At 43.4% G+C, this 16099-nt stretch overlaps 1 protein-coding gene across 1 annotated transcript in view; it reads right to left on the bottom strand.

Annotated features, from left to right (window-relative positions):
* LOC126204267 (cell division control protein 42 homolog) overlaps nt 1-16099 on the bottom strand; it is a 334388-nt gene that overhangs the window by 170917 nt on the left and 147372 nt on the right. The gene's annotated exons all lie outside the window — the stretch shown is intronic.

Raw genomic sequence — 16099 nt, 5'->3', positions numbered from 1 at the left:
ACCCAGCCATCACGAGGCAGAGAAAATCCCTGATTTAGCGGTCTTGGAACAGCCACTTTTAGAGGTGAAGTGCGTTGTATGAGTTGGAGACGTGTTCGTCTGCTGTAGTCCTGCAGAAATGTTGTTCTCAGAAAAATGATTGTTGGTCTCTAATGGCGCCATCCTGAAGTTGTCAACAGCTTCTGGTCTGAACGGATAAATTTTAGTGCATGAAAAACCGTTAACTGCTAGTCCAACTGACGCCGTATGTTTCTAGGCTTCCGCGAAAAGTAGTGCAAACTGGAATTTATTGTTAGAAGACCCAGTACTCCGATACATCCACATGGTAGTTTTCTGATAGTAACAACTCTTTGGAGCCTTAAGAACGCGGTAATCGAGCGGCTGAAGGCGTAAATTGGGGAGGTAAGCTGATAATTTCAGGATCATGGTGCAAACAAAATTCAATGGTTGAAATGGACGAATGGGAAGTGTGACCATACACACTCAACAAAACTTTTCCTGGAACACGATGGTTTTCGAAGAGTTTAAGAAATTTAATGAAACTGTCTTCATTGATAGAGCCGCTCTCACTCGTGCATAGAACTGACCTATTAGGTAGATTATTTTGCAGTTCGGGCTTTTGTCGCACATCTTTGAATATCACTAGCAGGTGTATGAAGTGTCAATGATCTGAAAACATGCTACAAAAGCAGTATTTTAACATTTGTAACTCTGACAATTCCCTTTTTCCCTTTCTCTGATACTGTTCTAGGAAGTCTGTTATTGAGAAGAAGTCCACTCTCATCCATACTGTAGATACTGCTTGGATACCTATGCAAGGCGAATTCGGTCATAACCCTTTCCAAAATATTGAAATATGAACTGATTGCCTCTTGTTAAATCTTGCTGTTCAGGCTCTAGATAGCCCTTCCGGTTAAAGACAGGCCGATTCTCTTACAAAAACGTAGGTACCAGCTTTCTTTCCGCATTTGCAATTAAATCATAGAATATGGATTCCATCTTTTTGCAAACACACTGCTTTTTCTTTCACCCAAACATGTTTCAGCACCTTTGTGCCATCATCAGTGGGTTTTTTTGTTCATTCAAAAACTGTAAAAAGCTAAAAAATTGTAGGTTACAGTTGATTTAACGAAGTGAGGCCTAAAGAAAGTTTTTGTTCGTTTTCTTCTTACCGTGATTTTACGTTAAGTGATTTTGCAGGACCAACTCTTTAGTCTCCTGCACTAATAGTACAACGTCACACACACACAAACGAAGCGAGGCCTAAAGAAAGTTTTTGTTCGTTTTCTTCTTACCGTGATTTTACGTTAAGTGATTTTGCAGGACCAACTCTTTTTAGGCTCCTGCACTAATAGTACAACTACACACAAAACAAAATGACGCATACACACCTACATTAACAAAATTGTGCACAGAATAGGCAACATACTGAAATAACAAGGACTTCAAATACGGTACAGAACAGACAACACAACACAGAAGAAAATCAGAATACAGGAGACACCGACAGATAAATTTAACAGATCATGAATATCTGAAATCACATGAAACACTTGTCAGTCAGTATACATAGGACAAACATGGAGGAACTTTAAAACAACATACTCCGAACACCTCAGGAGCCCCAAAAAGTAACAGCATCCATACCACATTTGCTGACCAACTAATAGCCCATAACCACCAGCCAGCTAAAATAGAAACAAATTTAAAAATATTGAAATCCAGCCACAGCCTATACCACAAACAGATCATAGAAGAGAACTAACACATACAGAAGGCAATAGCAGAAGGCAAACAATTTTTAAATGAAAACACTACACTCTGTAAAGGCACATTACTTAACACATTAAAGGAACTTTGCCGAAGAGGCGACACAAACAGCTAAAGGAGATCACACACACAGACACACACAGAGAGAGAGAGAGAGAGAGAGAGAGAGAGAGAGAGAACACACACAGAAACAGAGAGAAAAGTAAACAAAATTCAAATTCGGCGCCAAACTCTCTCGGGAAGAAATGAACGCCGACGGAGATAGGAAACACAATAATATAGTTCTCACTGCGTTTTGCGAAGTAAAAAGAACCAAATTAGCCAAAGTAAAATAAGATGTGTGTGCAGTGACCTCAGAACGCAAAAGAAGAAGGATCAGTCACAACAAGACTTGAGTACTAACTAAAATATACGCATAACATTTTGACTCGCCAAAAATCACGTTTTTAAAAATAATAGGATGTGTTAAATCACCGATGAAATTAACGTTTACATCGTTTAGTTTGCAGATGACAAGCTATCAGTGCAGGACATTATAGAGTTGGTCATGCAAAATCACATGAAGTAAAATCATCGTAAGAAGCAAACTGAACAAAAACTTTATTTAGGTCCCACTTTGTGAAATCGATTATAACTTAAAATATTTTAACTTTTGCAGTATTTCAATAAACAAAAAAACCTGCTGAAGATGACACAGAGGTGTTGAAACATGTTTGGGTGAAAAGAAAAAAGCACTGTTTTTGCAAAAAAAAAAAAAAGCGGATTCCACATCCAACAATGTTGCAACGTTTAGCACAGGAACATGCAACAACACACAGTACTCTCTGAGTTAATCCGAAACCCCGCGATTCCGAATATTTCAATCCGCCTGCTAAACTTTTCTCCATGTCTCCTCCAAATACTGATGGACGCCCGATACCACCAATCAGTTTTGGTGAGTGAGGCACCAAATCAGCCCCTCCCAACATTTCCCTTCTTTTTAACTGCACTCTTCTATATAAACTAGTATACAGAACTTCAAACAATTCTGCAACAACCAAGAATTGACATCTCGTTGTTTGTATCAGATTTCGTAGCCTGTTCCGTACTCTCCTTTATCCATTCGAGCCTACATTCCTTTTTATTATAGTTCCTTACTATCTGAAGTTAAAAACAAAAAACGACGTAACTGTAAATAATCATTTATAAATTGCTATTAGGACTCAAAATTTTGTTCAAATTTATCCCAAAACACTATCCAGTTTCCCCGCGAGTCGACAAACTATGATTCGATAGTAGTTCCATGTCAGACACTTGAATGAGCCAGTAGTCGGGCTAGCACCAGGTAGGGCATCCGTGAACCGCTTACAAGCCATAGCCAGTCCTGTACGTTACCACATGTTCTATAAAAGTTTAAGCAAATTAAGTAAAATATTGTAAGCTACTTATGAATACCGACATTGCTAGATAGCTTCCACCATAAAAGTATTTTCTATGACGTTCAGTTGAGTTTCAAGGACCTGATTTATCGGAAGAGAGTTAACAAATACTACTTACATCTCACAATGTATCACCTCTCAACATCTCGTCGCGTATTGTGTCTCAATGTTGCCAACATTGCAGCATTATTCATACGGCCCGTTATCCACGTTACCCCTCTTTATTCCATCGAGTTACCAGTTTTACTGATCTGCTTAATACCTACGGGAGCACCAGCCGAAGAGGAGCGGCGCTTCCGCAATTGGCTGACTCGACTGTCGGAGTGTCGTAATAGTAAAGAACAAATGTATTAAAACAACATGAATGATGCCGCAGTTTTTCATGCACCTCATTGTTTATGACGCCTCCTGAACTATGATGGGTAGGTAGTTCTTAACCTCACGACGATTGTTGCCTTACAGTAACGTATCTGTATACCAAGTTTGGTTGAAGGCGATCCAGTGGTTTAGGAGGAGATGTGGAACATACACAAATACTTATATTCATTTTTATAATGTGTATGAATTTATTAAACCGGAACTGTTAAGGCCTTTAGGCCTTCTCTTATATTGGTCCATGGTTTAACACATACACTACCTTTTTTTCACATCGTAGTTAGCTAAGAAATTACCAGTTTCATATGACAAGTAGTACTAAAATTATATGAGTATTTATAGTGACAATGTGAAAAAGTAATACTACGAACTAATGAAGTTAATATTGGCAGTATTCTACTACTGCTGTTGTTGCCACTAATAGCAATAATATACACTGCTGGCCACCGTAAATGCAACACCCTGAAGGAAGCATCCGAATCAAGTGAAATTTACGCCATGAGTTTGCAGCGATGAGATATGCAATTGATTAGAATTTCAGCGCAGACGCACATCACGCGCGCCTGTGGCGCCACCTCATAGCGCCATTTAAGGCTTGGCGATTTCGACGAGTGTACGATCGGCACGTGTGTTTACCTTGTGGTTGTTTCACAAGACGATCAGTTATGCCTCGTAGACAACAGCGAACATCTTTTGATCAAGTATCCGAGTTCGACAGAGGAAGGATAGTGGCTTACCGAGATTGTGGATTATCATACAGAGAAATCGCTAGTCGTGTTGGACGAAACCAAACAACTGTAATGCGGATATGTGACCGTTGTATGCAGGAGGGTACGACGGACCGACGTGGTCGATCGCATTCACCTCGGTGCACCACTGCACGTGCTGGTAGGCAAATTGTGCGCATGGCAGTGACGGATCGCTCAGTGACATCCCGAACCATAGCACAGCACATTGCGTCTGTAACGCATCATCCAGTGTCTGCGCGTACCATTCGACGCCGTTTACAGCAGAGTGATCTGTCCGCAAGACGTCCATTGCTTCGTCTACCATTGACGCAGAACCACAGACGTCTCCGTCGCCAATAGTGTGATAACAGACGGATATGGACGGCAGAATGGAATGACGTTGTCTTTACTGACGAGGCACGCTTCTGTCTGCAGCACCACGATGGTCGGATTCGAGTGTGGAGACACCGTGGAGAGAGGATGCTGGACAGCTGCATTATGCACCGCCACACTGGTCTTGCACCGGCTATTATAGTGTGGGGCGGTATTGGATATTACTCTCGCACGCCTCTAGTACGCATTGCCGGTACTTTAAATAGCCGGCGCTACATATCCGAGGTGCTGGAGCCAGTTGTCCTTCCTTACCTTCAGGGCTCGGCCACAGCCATATTTCAACAGGATAATGCGCGACCACACGTGGCACGCATTGTCCAAAGGTTCTTCGTCAATAACCAGATTGAATTGCTTCCCTGGCCGGCTCGCTCTCCGGATCTTTCGCCGATAGAAAACATGTGGTCCATGGTTGCTCAACGAGTGACCCAGATTACATCCCTGCTGCCACACCAGATGATCTTTGGCAACGCGAGGAAGCTGCTTGGGCTGCTGTACCCCAGGAACACATCCAACGTCTCTTTGACTCAATGGCGAGACGTGTGGCAGCGGTGATCTCCAACAATGGCGGCTACTCTGGCTACTGATTCTGGCAGGAACCACATGTCACAGACGTCTGTAAACGTAATCATTTGATACTTGGTCAACATGTTATCTACAAAATAAATTTTGTTGTGCTACCTCTTGTCTTTCTTGGTGTTGCATTTACGGTGGCCAGCAGTGTAATAATAATAACAGTAATGATAGTGGCAGATATACAAAGAATTTATAGGTGTACAAAAAAGATGTTTTCTGAAACAGCGAGTTTTGGGGAAAGGGAATTTAAGGAGACTATACCACCTAAAAATACTGCGAAATGAGGAAGATCTGGTTGGAAGGAAGGATCTACAAGGGTAACGAGTGCGTACAGCGACAACTGTAATCCTTATCGTTGCCTTTGAAGACATGTCGTTATCTGTCTTCTGAAGCTGGAGATGTTCTTCAGCTCTCTAATACACTGCGGGAAGTTATTTCGGAGTCGGGTTCCTGCTAGTGAGAAGAATTTCGAGAATGTAGCTGAATGATGGAGCGGAACAGAACGGATTTTGCTGTAATGGAAACGGGTGTTTCTGCCATGTTGTTCAGACAAGAGTGTTAAGGTGGACGAGGCGTATGACGGACAGCGTACGTTGATGAGACAGCAGAGAAGACAGAGGGTGTTGTAGTCTCTGGGCTAGCCTGCGCGCAGCCAGGATAGCTGTGCATATGATGGTGAAATATGATCGAAGAGTCGAACTTCACAGATATACTAAATACAAGCTTTCGTAAGCGCCGTGAGTTTTCCTGGGAACGCCTTGCAGGATAATATCGCCGTAATCAATAGTTGGAAGTATAAGTATTTGTACAAGTTTCTTTTTCAAGTCAAAAGAAAATATCTTTTTATATTTTTCTTGCACGTTGGAGTTACATGTTCAGTTCAATTTAGATATTCATCTATTGTTACTCCTAAACTGTTCGTTGAAGGGGAGAAGGTGATATTTGTCCGAATTAGCGTTAAAGATGATAGAGATTCCCGATAAGTCGGGCTAATGAGCCTAGAATTACCAACCAGTACTCTAGCGATAGCACCTTTGCTACACTTTCCTACATGACGCAAAAATATTTACCAGGCCAAATCAAACTTGGAAACACACACACTTGCTGTTTTCGCTCGCGGACGCTCAGTTTACTGAACGTGAAGATAGTGAAATTCTGAGCGGTGCCAATCGTTGGTGCTAGGTTTTTCCATAATACAATATTTGCACTGGTTTCAAAACGCGCTCCAAAACCGACACAAACACAGAGTGAAAACTGAAACTCGTGGAAGCAATACTGCGTTTTTGTTGGAGTAGAATTTGTCACTGCAACTCAATGCGCCCATAATTTTGATGGTACAAAAGCTAAGGAAGGTGATGTGCGAATACGGCTAGTTTAAAGGGACATCATTCTCTGGAATTACTTTTCCTCAACAGTAGTAGTCCATACCAGTAATATTTTTCGAATTTTGGACGGATCAGTTTTATCTCAGCTGTTTTTCTGAAAAATATCAGAATTTTATTCACAGTATGTTACATTTCAAGCTAAAATTTATGAAAAGGAATTACTTTATTTTCGTTGTTACAGTCTATATGTACTAGCTCTCAATGTACAATTAAAATTGTTTTTTAGAAACATTTGAAATTACGAAATATTTGGCACACTCAGAATTTATATTATTAATTATGCAATGTACTACTCTTTATTATGTTTATTTCTAGATTCATTTATGAAATAAAAATGGTATTTAATAGAAAATCATTTGTCAAGAGAAATTGTAAACCCTTCGAAATATTGTTACTTCACTCTGAAGTAATTACTGCAGAGTGAAGTAGTAGTAAGCATGCCACTGATGTGGTCGGACGTATCTTTATATTTTGGGCGAACAATGTAATTTCGGCTTTGTTAAAGTGAAAATTCGAGAGACTGTGTAATATATTAAAATGTGACAACATAAATTAACCTAAAAACAAAAATTCTGCAACGACATTCTTCAAATTATTGAGATCAGTTGAACGAAGAGAACCTAAAATGTGAGAATTTCAGCTTCAAGAATCAGACCCCTACGCAAGAACAACTGGAGCCAACTCTTCATCAAGAAACCCGATAAGTAAACTAAAAAGTTTATTGTAATCTTATTCCTGTCAAATCTTCAGAAAAAGCTTTGCTCATTGGTGAACAATAGCCGCAACAAGGAAGGAGGGGGTAGATTACATGGTGAAGATACCTTTTTTGACATTTTCTATCTCGATTCATTATTTTCGGTGATTATCAGAGTCAGGTGTGAGATACAAATACAAAAGAAGGACACCGCCTATCTGGCCACAGGCGGACCAATTGGGACCGATCGACCACCATGTCATCCTCAGCCAGCGGCGTGATTTGGATGCGACGTGGTGGGGCGCGGGGTCAGAACATCGCTCTCCCGTCCGTTCTCGATTTTGCAGACCTCGGAGACGCTACTTCTCACTGAAGTGGCTCCTCAGTTGGCATCACGGAACTGGGTGCACGGCGCTGCCAACAGGTAAAAAACCCTGGTAGTACCGGTAACGGAACATGGGTACTCCACATGGTAGTCAGCTACACTGATCACTTCTTTTTTGTCTTTTCTTTGTATCTGCTTCTTAGACGTACTTCTTCTACAGTTCTGTGTGGATGTCACGTGACATTTCCCAAATTCCATCAATGGGAACTACACTTAGTTTTTTTTAAGCTTCTTTAACGAACTGAACGCCCATGCATAAAACAGCTGCAGACATCTGACTACTTTACAAATGAGTTGATTTGCTAATATTTGACGTTAAGCATGTAAGCTAGCAAAAGTTTGGGAAAGGCTGGAAACACGCTCGAAGTTTGCTAGAAGTCATTAAGTGATCTCACCGTGAAATACTGGCTGAATACAGTTTGGGTAATTCACGCTCCATTTTAAACAAAAGCAAGTTTTTCACGCATCTCTATGTTTATGTCGTCGTATCTCCTGATCTATGTGCCGTACACTGACATAATTTTGCACACACATTTAGCGCTTAACGTGGATACTGTATGCAAATTGTATAACGAATAGAGCCCGTAGTATATACGAGGTGCATTCAAGTTCTAAAGCCTCCGATTTCTTTTCTAATTAACTACTCACCCGAAATCGATGAAACTGGCGTTACTTCTCGACGTAATCGCCCTGCAGACGTACACATTTTTCACAACGCTGACGCCATGATTCCATGGAAGCGGCGAAGGCTTCTTTAGGAGTCTGTTTTGACCACTGGAAAATCGCTGAGGCAATACCAGCACGGCTGGTGAATGTGCGGCCACGGAGAGTGTCTTTCGTTGTTGGAAAAAGCCAAAAGTCACTAGGAGCCAGGTCAGGTGAATAGGGAGCATGAGGAATCACTGGCACTTAGTTTCTGGATTGAAAAATGGCATCCACATCTCATCCATTGTCACAACCGACGAAAAGAAAGTCCCATTCATGCTATCGTTGCACGTCAACATTGCTTGGCAACATGCCACACGGGCAGCCGTGTGGTCATCCGTCAGCATTCGTTGCACCCACTGGATGACACTTTTCGCATTTTCAGGTCGTCATGCAGGATTGTGTGCACAGAACCCACAGAAATGCCAACTCTGGAGGCGATCTGTTCAACAGTCATTTGGCGATCCCCCAAAACAATTCTCTCCACTTTCTCGATCATGTCGTCAGACCGGCTTGTGCGAGCCCGAGGTTGTTCCGGTTTGTTGTCACACGATGTTCTGCCTTCATTAAACTGTCGCACCCACGAACGCACTCCATCACCACATGTCTCCTTCAACTATCGATGAATTTCAATTGGTTTCACACCACGCAAATTCAGAAAACGAATGATTGCACGCTGTTCAAGTAAGGAAAAGTCGCCATTTTAAGTATTTAAAACAGTTCTCATTCTCGCCGCTGGCGGTAAAATTCCATCTGCCGTACGGTGCTGCCATCTCTGGGACGTATTGACAATGAACGCGGCCTCATTTTAAAACAATGCCTATGTTTCTATCTCTTTCCAGTCCGGAGATAAATAATCGGAGGCCTTAGAACTTGAATGCACCTCGTAAGTAAACGTCGTGTCTGATATTGAAGTTTTACTGTATGAACAGCGAAAATGTAGTAAGCTAGAAACTTCTTTCCTTTCACTATTCTGCGAGAGGGAGGGTGTCAGAAAAGGTTTCATAAACGTTTGCAGTTATGCGTAAAGCTTCTTGGAAGTCATTCTCGAATGCTGGATGAATAAAGTTCGGGTATTTGCGCGCCGTCTGTCACACTGCCTAAGACAAGCAGTTGGTTAGTTGGTTAGTCCAGGTTTTGGTATAGCCCTTAGTAATACAAGTTACAGGACGGTGGTAAAGTCCCCTGAATGAACACGCTGATCTACCGTGCCGGCTTGAAACGAATTATGACTCGGCTACGGAGGCAACGGGATAGAAATGCAGAAATAAAATTTGCATGGCGAAATGCTCACGAACGTCAGTAAGGATCGAATTCCCAGGTATGGCAAGAGCTTGTAGCATCTGTAAATTGTGGCCGAACGCGGAGTAATCACTGTTAACTGAGGTGGTAATTAAAAAATCATTTGAGCCCCTAGGACTAGTAGAGTAAAACTTGCTCTTACGTACAGGACATATTGGATCAGGGGAATATGGAATTTCTACCTGGCAAACATGGGCGATTCAGGAAAATCTTTTGACGAAACAAAGTTGCCTTCCGGGATAGTTTTGTGCAGCAAGAATATGGCAGTAATGTACCAGTTCGTGCATCCTGTCTTCAGGAGTTGTAAGTGTGCTAATAACTTTCCATGAACCTGCAAGACGACCACTACCAGTAAGTACTCGTACATACATTAAGGTTGTCACTGAATTAATTTATTTAAGCCGAGGGGAACCCATTGCACAGTCCTGAGTGTATTGCAGACCAGAATTAAGAGACTGGCTCTGTCCTGTTTCTTTTTCTTCCACAGATTTCTAATCACGATCCCTGAAAAAGTCCGTTACGGTTTTGTATCGACTGACCTCTTATTATAGCAGCTGTGCGTCTCTGAATTCGTTCGATTTCTGCTGTAGTGCATGGTTGTAAAGGGTTCCAAACGCCACAGCAACACTCCAGAACAGGGAACACCAGCGTCAAATCGCCCCCCCCCCCCCTTACTACTGACATCACGTATCAGTCTCATTTTATACTGGTTTGTACTGATACCCGTTTGTACTCGCACGATTTTAGAGGCTCCAGATATTTATTACTGATCCTGTGATTTGAAAGTAATGCCTCCTTTCTCATTGTTGCTCCCATTGTTTTGCATTTATCAAACCTTTAACGATGGCTGCTATTCTGTACACCTAGTGGAAACGGTTGTCCTAGTTTCCCTCGTAATCATCTGTCGACAGTACATCTCTGTAGCCAATAGCATCGCCATCAAATAATTTGAGACCCTATCCAATAATCCATTCATGTTTACTGAAAGCCTTATCGGTCCTATAAAGCTTTCCTATGGCACACCCGATGCATAAGAATTCAATTGTACTGCATAGCTTAATGCGTTCTATTCATCAAAAATTCTACTAGCTAGTGACGTACCTATGAAAACATTCCGTATGATAGTTTCTCCATGATCAGTCGAAGTGTAGTTCAATATCTAGGAAAAGGGAAGGTGTCAGGTGTGAAAAAAATGAGCTGTGTTTCGTACAAAACACCGTGTTTCCGTAGGGCCGTCTTGTAGAAAGCACGTAAGCTCATGAAACATCAGTGCAACCTCTTTCAGAATTACGGTCAAACGTCTAACAATGGCATTTTCTAGGCGTTTTTATTCAGTTTCACGGCAATTTCAGATACTCGGTAGCAACATCCGAAACGTCTTAAATTTTTCCTGTAGAATTCCTATCCAACCGGCATATAACCTACAAAGAAAAGTCGTCCAGACAGTGAATGTATTTTAAACCTCGAATGGAATCTACATGTAAGATTCATTGCCTTTTCAGACACATTTGCCTTAATATATTCATTCCTTAGAGAGTTACGCGTCGTAGCTCCTGTAACGCAATTAAAATATGCAGTCTAAAGCATTTACTTTTTAAGGAAATATATTATGACATTTCTTCAGTAATAGAATTATTGAACTATAAATTCATAGATACTTGTTGATGCTAAACAAATTTTTTTCCCACTAGAAAATTTGTGATTTCTCTGCAAAGCAGATTTTTGGTGAGAGAATATTCACGGGATCGAATCCTCAACGGCTTTATACCAAGTGAGGTATCTGCGAGATATAAGTTTCATTGTGTAAGATGCTGAGATGAAGCCTGCGTAAACAACCGATTGTTCCTATCAGATACCAGAACACATAAACGCCGAACACTCAGAAGTATAACATCTCATCATAAAGAGGTATCAGCTGACAGCCACGAGTTAGCTCTTTAAGTATAAAACAAAAGAGACTCGCGTCCGCCTAGATACGTCTCGTATGGGTTCTTTAAAGATATGACGCTGTTAACTGTCTTGTGGGTGGAGCGCCTTTATCTCACGCTTATCCTACAAGGCAGGGGAAGGCACGAAACTGATACGATACGCCTCTGCCCAGTACCCAACAGTAAACTGCAGGGCGCACCAATGCGCGCTTATAAGTAATTAACGAGGGCTATTCAGAAAGTAGGGAACGTTTTAGCATTAAAAAAAAAGCTAAGTACAAGAAATAAATTTTATTATATACATCTGAAAGAGCGACTGACATACTACTTTTCCACATAGTCACCAAACACATTGAGGCACTTATCATAGCGGTGGACAATCTTTGAAAGACCTTCGTCGTAAAATTCTGCCGCCTGAGAGACTTCAGCCAGTGAATCACGCCCGTCTGGAGTTCCGCGTCATCAAAGCGCTGCGTTGCAAGCCAGTTCTTCATCTTGGGAAACAAGTGGAAGTCGCTTGCTAGAAGATCGGGGTTGTAGGGCGGATGACGGAAAATTTCCCCTTTGAATGAATTAAGGAGTTCTTCAGTGCGGCTTGCCGTGTGAGGTCGGGCACTGTCGTGCAAAAACAAAATTTTGGACGTCAGCTTTCCTTGGCGTTTGTTTTGATCTGCTCTTCTATGCCTGTGCAAAGTTTGACAGCACCGTGCAGAATTTATGGTTGCTTCACTTTCGAGAAAATCAATAAGAAGCACACCTCACCATCAACTTCCTTGCTGACAAGGTTTGCAAACATTTTCTTGGTTTTTGTTTTTTTATTTTTTTGGGGGGTGGGGGTGGGGGCTGTGTGTGCCTCCACTCCATGGACTGTAATATAGTCTCGCAACTGACGTGTTTCACCCAAGTCTCGTCACCGGTTACGATTCAATACACTAATGAATCACCATGTTTATGGTAAGCCTCCAGAAATGTCAACGTCGCCCCCAATCGCTGTTCTTTATGGCACTCTGTAAGCATTTTGGGCACCAGTCGTGCACAAAATTTGTCGTAGCCTAGCTTTTGAGTGACAATTTCAAACAATAAAGTCCATGAAAGTTGTGGAAAAGAAAGCGAAAGCTCCGTTCTTGTGAAGCGACGGTTTTCACGAATGTTTCATCAACTTTAGCGACAAGATCGTCAGTCACAATTCACGGGCGTCCACCCTTCTCTTCATCATGAACGTTGGTTCGGTCATTTTTAAACCGAATGCACCGTTTCCGGCCGGAAATTCACTCATTACGTTCCTTTCGTTCACTTCGCAGAATTCACGATAAATTTCTACGGGTTTTAGGTTTTTTTGCCAACAAAAACCGTATGACCGACCGCACCTCACAACTGGCGGTATTTTCGATTGCAGCGCACTTTTCAAATTCGAATATCGAAAAAACCAGACGCGCAGAGACTTCCCGCTGTCACGGATGGATGCCGACTGAGCTGCCGAGCACGCACATACCAAAATATACGCGATCGGTGCGCGCCTAGCGGCGTCAGACGGAAACGTTCCCTACTTACTGAATAGCCCTCGTATTCAGTGAGCCCTGCATTTTAATCTGAAGATATGTTAATTGGATCCTATTGCAACTTCCATACTATCTTGTGCTAAATCGTGGTAATATACGCTCCTGGAAATGGAAAAAAGAACACATTGACACCGGTGTGTCAGACCCACCATACTTGCTCCGGACACTGCGAGAGGGCTGTACAAGCAATGATCACACGCACGGCACAGCGGACACACCAGGAACCGCGGTGTTGGCCGTCGAATGGCGCTAGCTGCGCAGCATTTGTGCACCGCCGCCGTCAGTGTCAGCCAGTTTGCCGTGGCATACGGAGCTCCATCGCAGTCTTTAACACTGGTAGCATGCCGCGACAGCGTGGACGTGAACCGTATGTGCAGTTGACGGACTTTGAGCGAGGGCGTATAGTGGGCATGCGGGAGGCCGGGTGGACGTACCGCCGAATTGCTCAACACGTGGGGCGTGAGGTCTCCACAGTACATCGATGTTGTCGCCAGTGGTCGGCGGAAGGTGCACGTGCCCGTCGACCTGGGACCGGACCGCAGCGACGCACGGATGCACGCCAAGACCGTAGGATCCTACGCAGTGCCGTAGGGGACCGCACCGCCACTTCCCAGCAAATTAGGGACACTTGCTCCTGGGGTATCGGCGAGGACCATTCGCAACCGTCTCCATGAAGCTGGGCTACGGTCCCGCACACCGTTAGGCCGTCTTCCGCTCACGCCCCAACATCGTGCAGCCCGCCTCCAGTGGTGTCGCGACAGGCGTGAATGGAGGGACGAATGGAGACGTGTCGTCTTCAGCGATGAGAGTCGCTTCTGCCTTATTGCCAATGATGGTCGTATGCGTGTTTGGCGCCGTGCAGGTGAGCGCCACAATCAGGACTGCATACGACCGAGGCACACAGGGCCAACACCCGGCATCATGGTGTGGGGAGCGATCTCCTACACTGGCCGTACACCACGGGTGATCGTCGAGGGGACACTGAATAGTGCATGGTACATCCAAACCGTCATCGAACCCATCGTTCTACCATCCCTAGACCGGCAAGGGAACTTGCTGTTCCAACAGGACAATGCACGTCCGCATGTATCCCGTGCCACCCAACGTGCTCTAGAAGGTGTAAGTCAACTACCCTGGCCAGCAAGATCTCCGGATCTGTCCCCCATTGAGCATGTTTGGGACTGGATGAAGCGTCGTCTCACGCGGTCTGCACGTCCAGCACGAACGCTGGTCCAACTGAGGCGCCAGGTGGAAATGGCATGGCAAGCCGTTCCACAGGACTACATCCAGCATCTCTACGATCGTCTCCATGGGAGAATAGCAGCCTGCATTGCTGCGAAAGGTGGATATACACTGTACTAGTGCCGACATTGTGCATGCTCTGTTGCCTGTGTCTATGTGCCTGTGGTTCTGTCAGTGTGATCATGTGATGTATCTGACCCCAGGAATGTGTCAATAAAGTTTCCCCTTCCTGGGACAATGAATTCACGGTGTTCTTATTTCAATTTCCAGGAGTGTATTTTCGAAACTTTCAGGTTAGTAGTGCCAGAGCTCGACCTACTGTGTAGACAGACGTTTACCGTGCAAAATATTTTTCCAGGATGCACTATGTACCCAAATGTTGCCGCCGCCATATTGCACGAAACAAGAACGTACGTAACAATCACCATTGTCATCTCCATCAATCTAGGCCTTAAGGAATCAAAGTTCCATACGGGAAGACACGTAGCTAATTATGTTCACCTGAAGATACACAGACATTGTTCAGAGGACGCATATTGGGCAATACGAGAGGGTTGTCATAAAGCTTTTATTATCTCCAAAAAAAATAAACCTATGTAATTAACTTTTGTTTGTGTGAAGGAAAATGTCCGAACTCCTGGTACACAGCGAAATGCTCGCGCTACAGTACTATAGCTCCCCGCTAGAGTTTTACAAGCGTTGTGGGCACATCGTGGTATCACAGTTTAAGAACAAAAAAGATGCATATACAGGGTGGTCCATTGATAGTGACTGGGCCAGCTATCTCACGAAATAAGCATCAAACGAAAAAACTACAAAGAACGAAACTCGTCTAGCTTGAAGGGGGAAAACAGATGGCGCTATGGTTGGCCCGCTAGATGTTGCTGCCGTAGGTCAAACGGATATCAACTGCGTTTTTTTATACGTTTGTGACTATTACAGCGCCATCTATCACAAAGCGAAAAAAGTGGTCTAACTGAACCATTCATATTTATTTACATTCTTTACGTACTACACGAATATGTAATAAAAAATGGGGGTTCCCATTTAAAAAAACGCAGTTGATATCCGTTTGACCTATGGCAGCGCCATCTAGCGGGCGAACCATAGCGCCATCTGGTTTCCCCCTTCAAGCTAGACAAGTTTCGTTCTCTGTAGCTTTTTGGTTTGACGCTTATTTCGTGAGATATTTGGCCCGGTCACGATCAATGGACCACCCTGTATACAGCCAATTACTTACTTGTAGAGCTGGTCTGACCAGGACAGGGGAAGTACTGATGCATGGTCTTATAGTAGCAACCATCCCGGCATTTTCCAGAAGTAATTATGGAAAACACAGGAATCCTAAATCAGGACGGGAAAATTTGAGTTTTTCCCGGCGTACAAAGCCGGCCGCGGTGGCCGAGCTGTTCTAGGCGCTACAGTCTGGAACCGCGCGACCGCTACGGTCGCAGGTTCCAATCCTGCCTCGGGCATGGATGTGTGTGATGTCCTTAGGTTAGTTAGGTTTAATTAGTTCTAAGTTCTAGGGAACTGATGACCTCAGAAGTTAAGTCCCATAGTGCTCAGAGCCATTTGAACCATTTTGAATCGGCATACAAAATGTTCAGACAAGTTGCAGGAATGCAGCCGGTAACGTCTT

The sequence above is a fragment of the Schistocerca nitens genome, chromosome 9 (assembly GCF_023898315.1).
Source record: "Schistocerca nitens isolate TAMUIC-IGC-003100 chromosome 9, iqSchNite1.1, whole genome shotgun sequence".
Taxonomy (NCBI): Eukaryota; Metazoa; Arthropoda; class Insecta; order Orthoptera; family Acrididae; genus Schistocerca; species Schistocerca nitens.
This window is presented reverse-complemented; position numbering and strand designations above follow the sequence as displayed.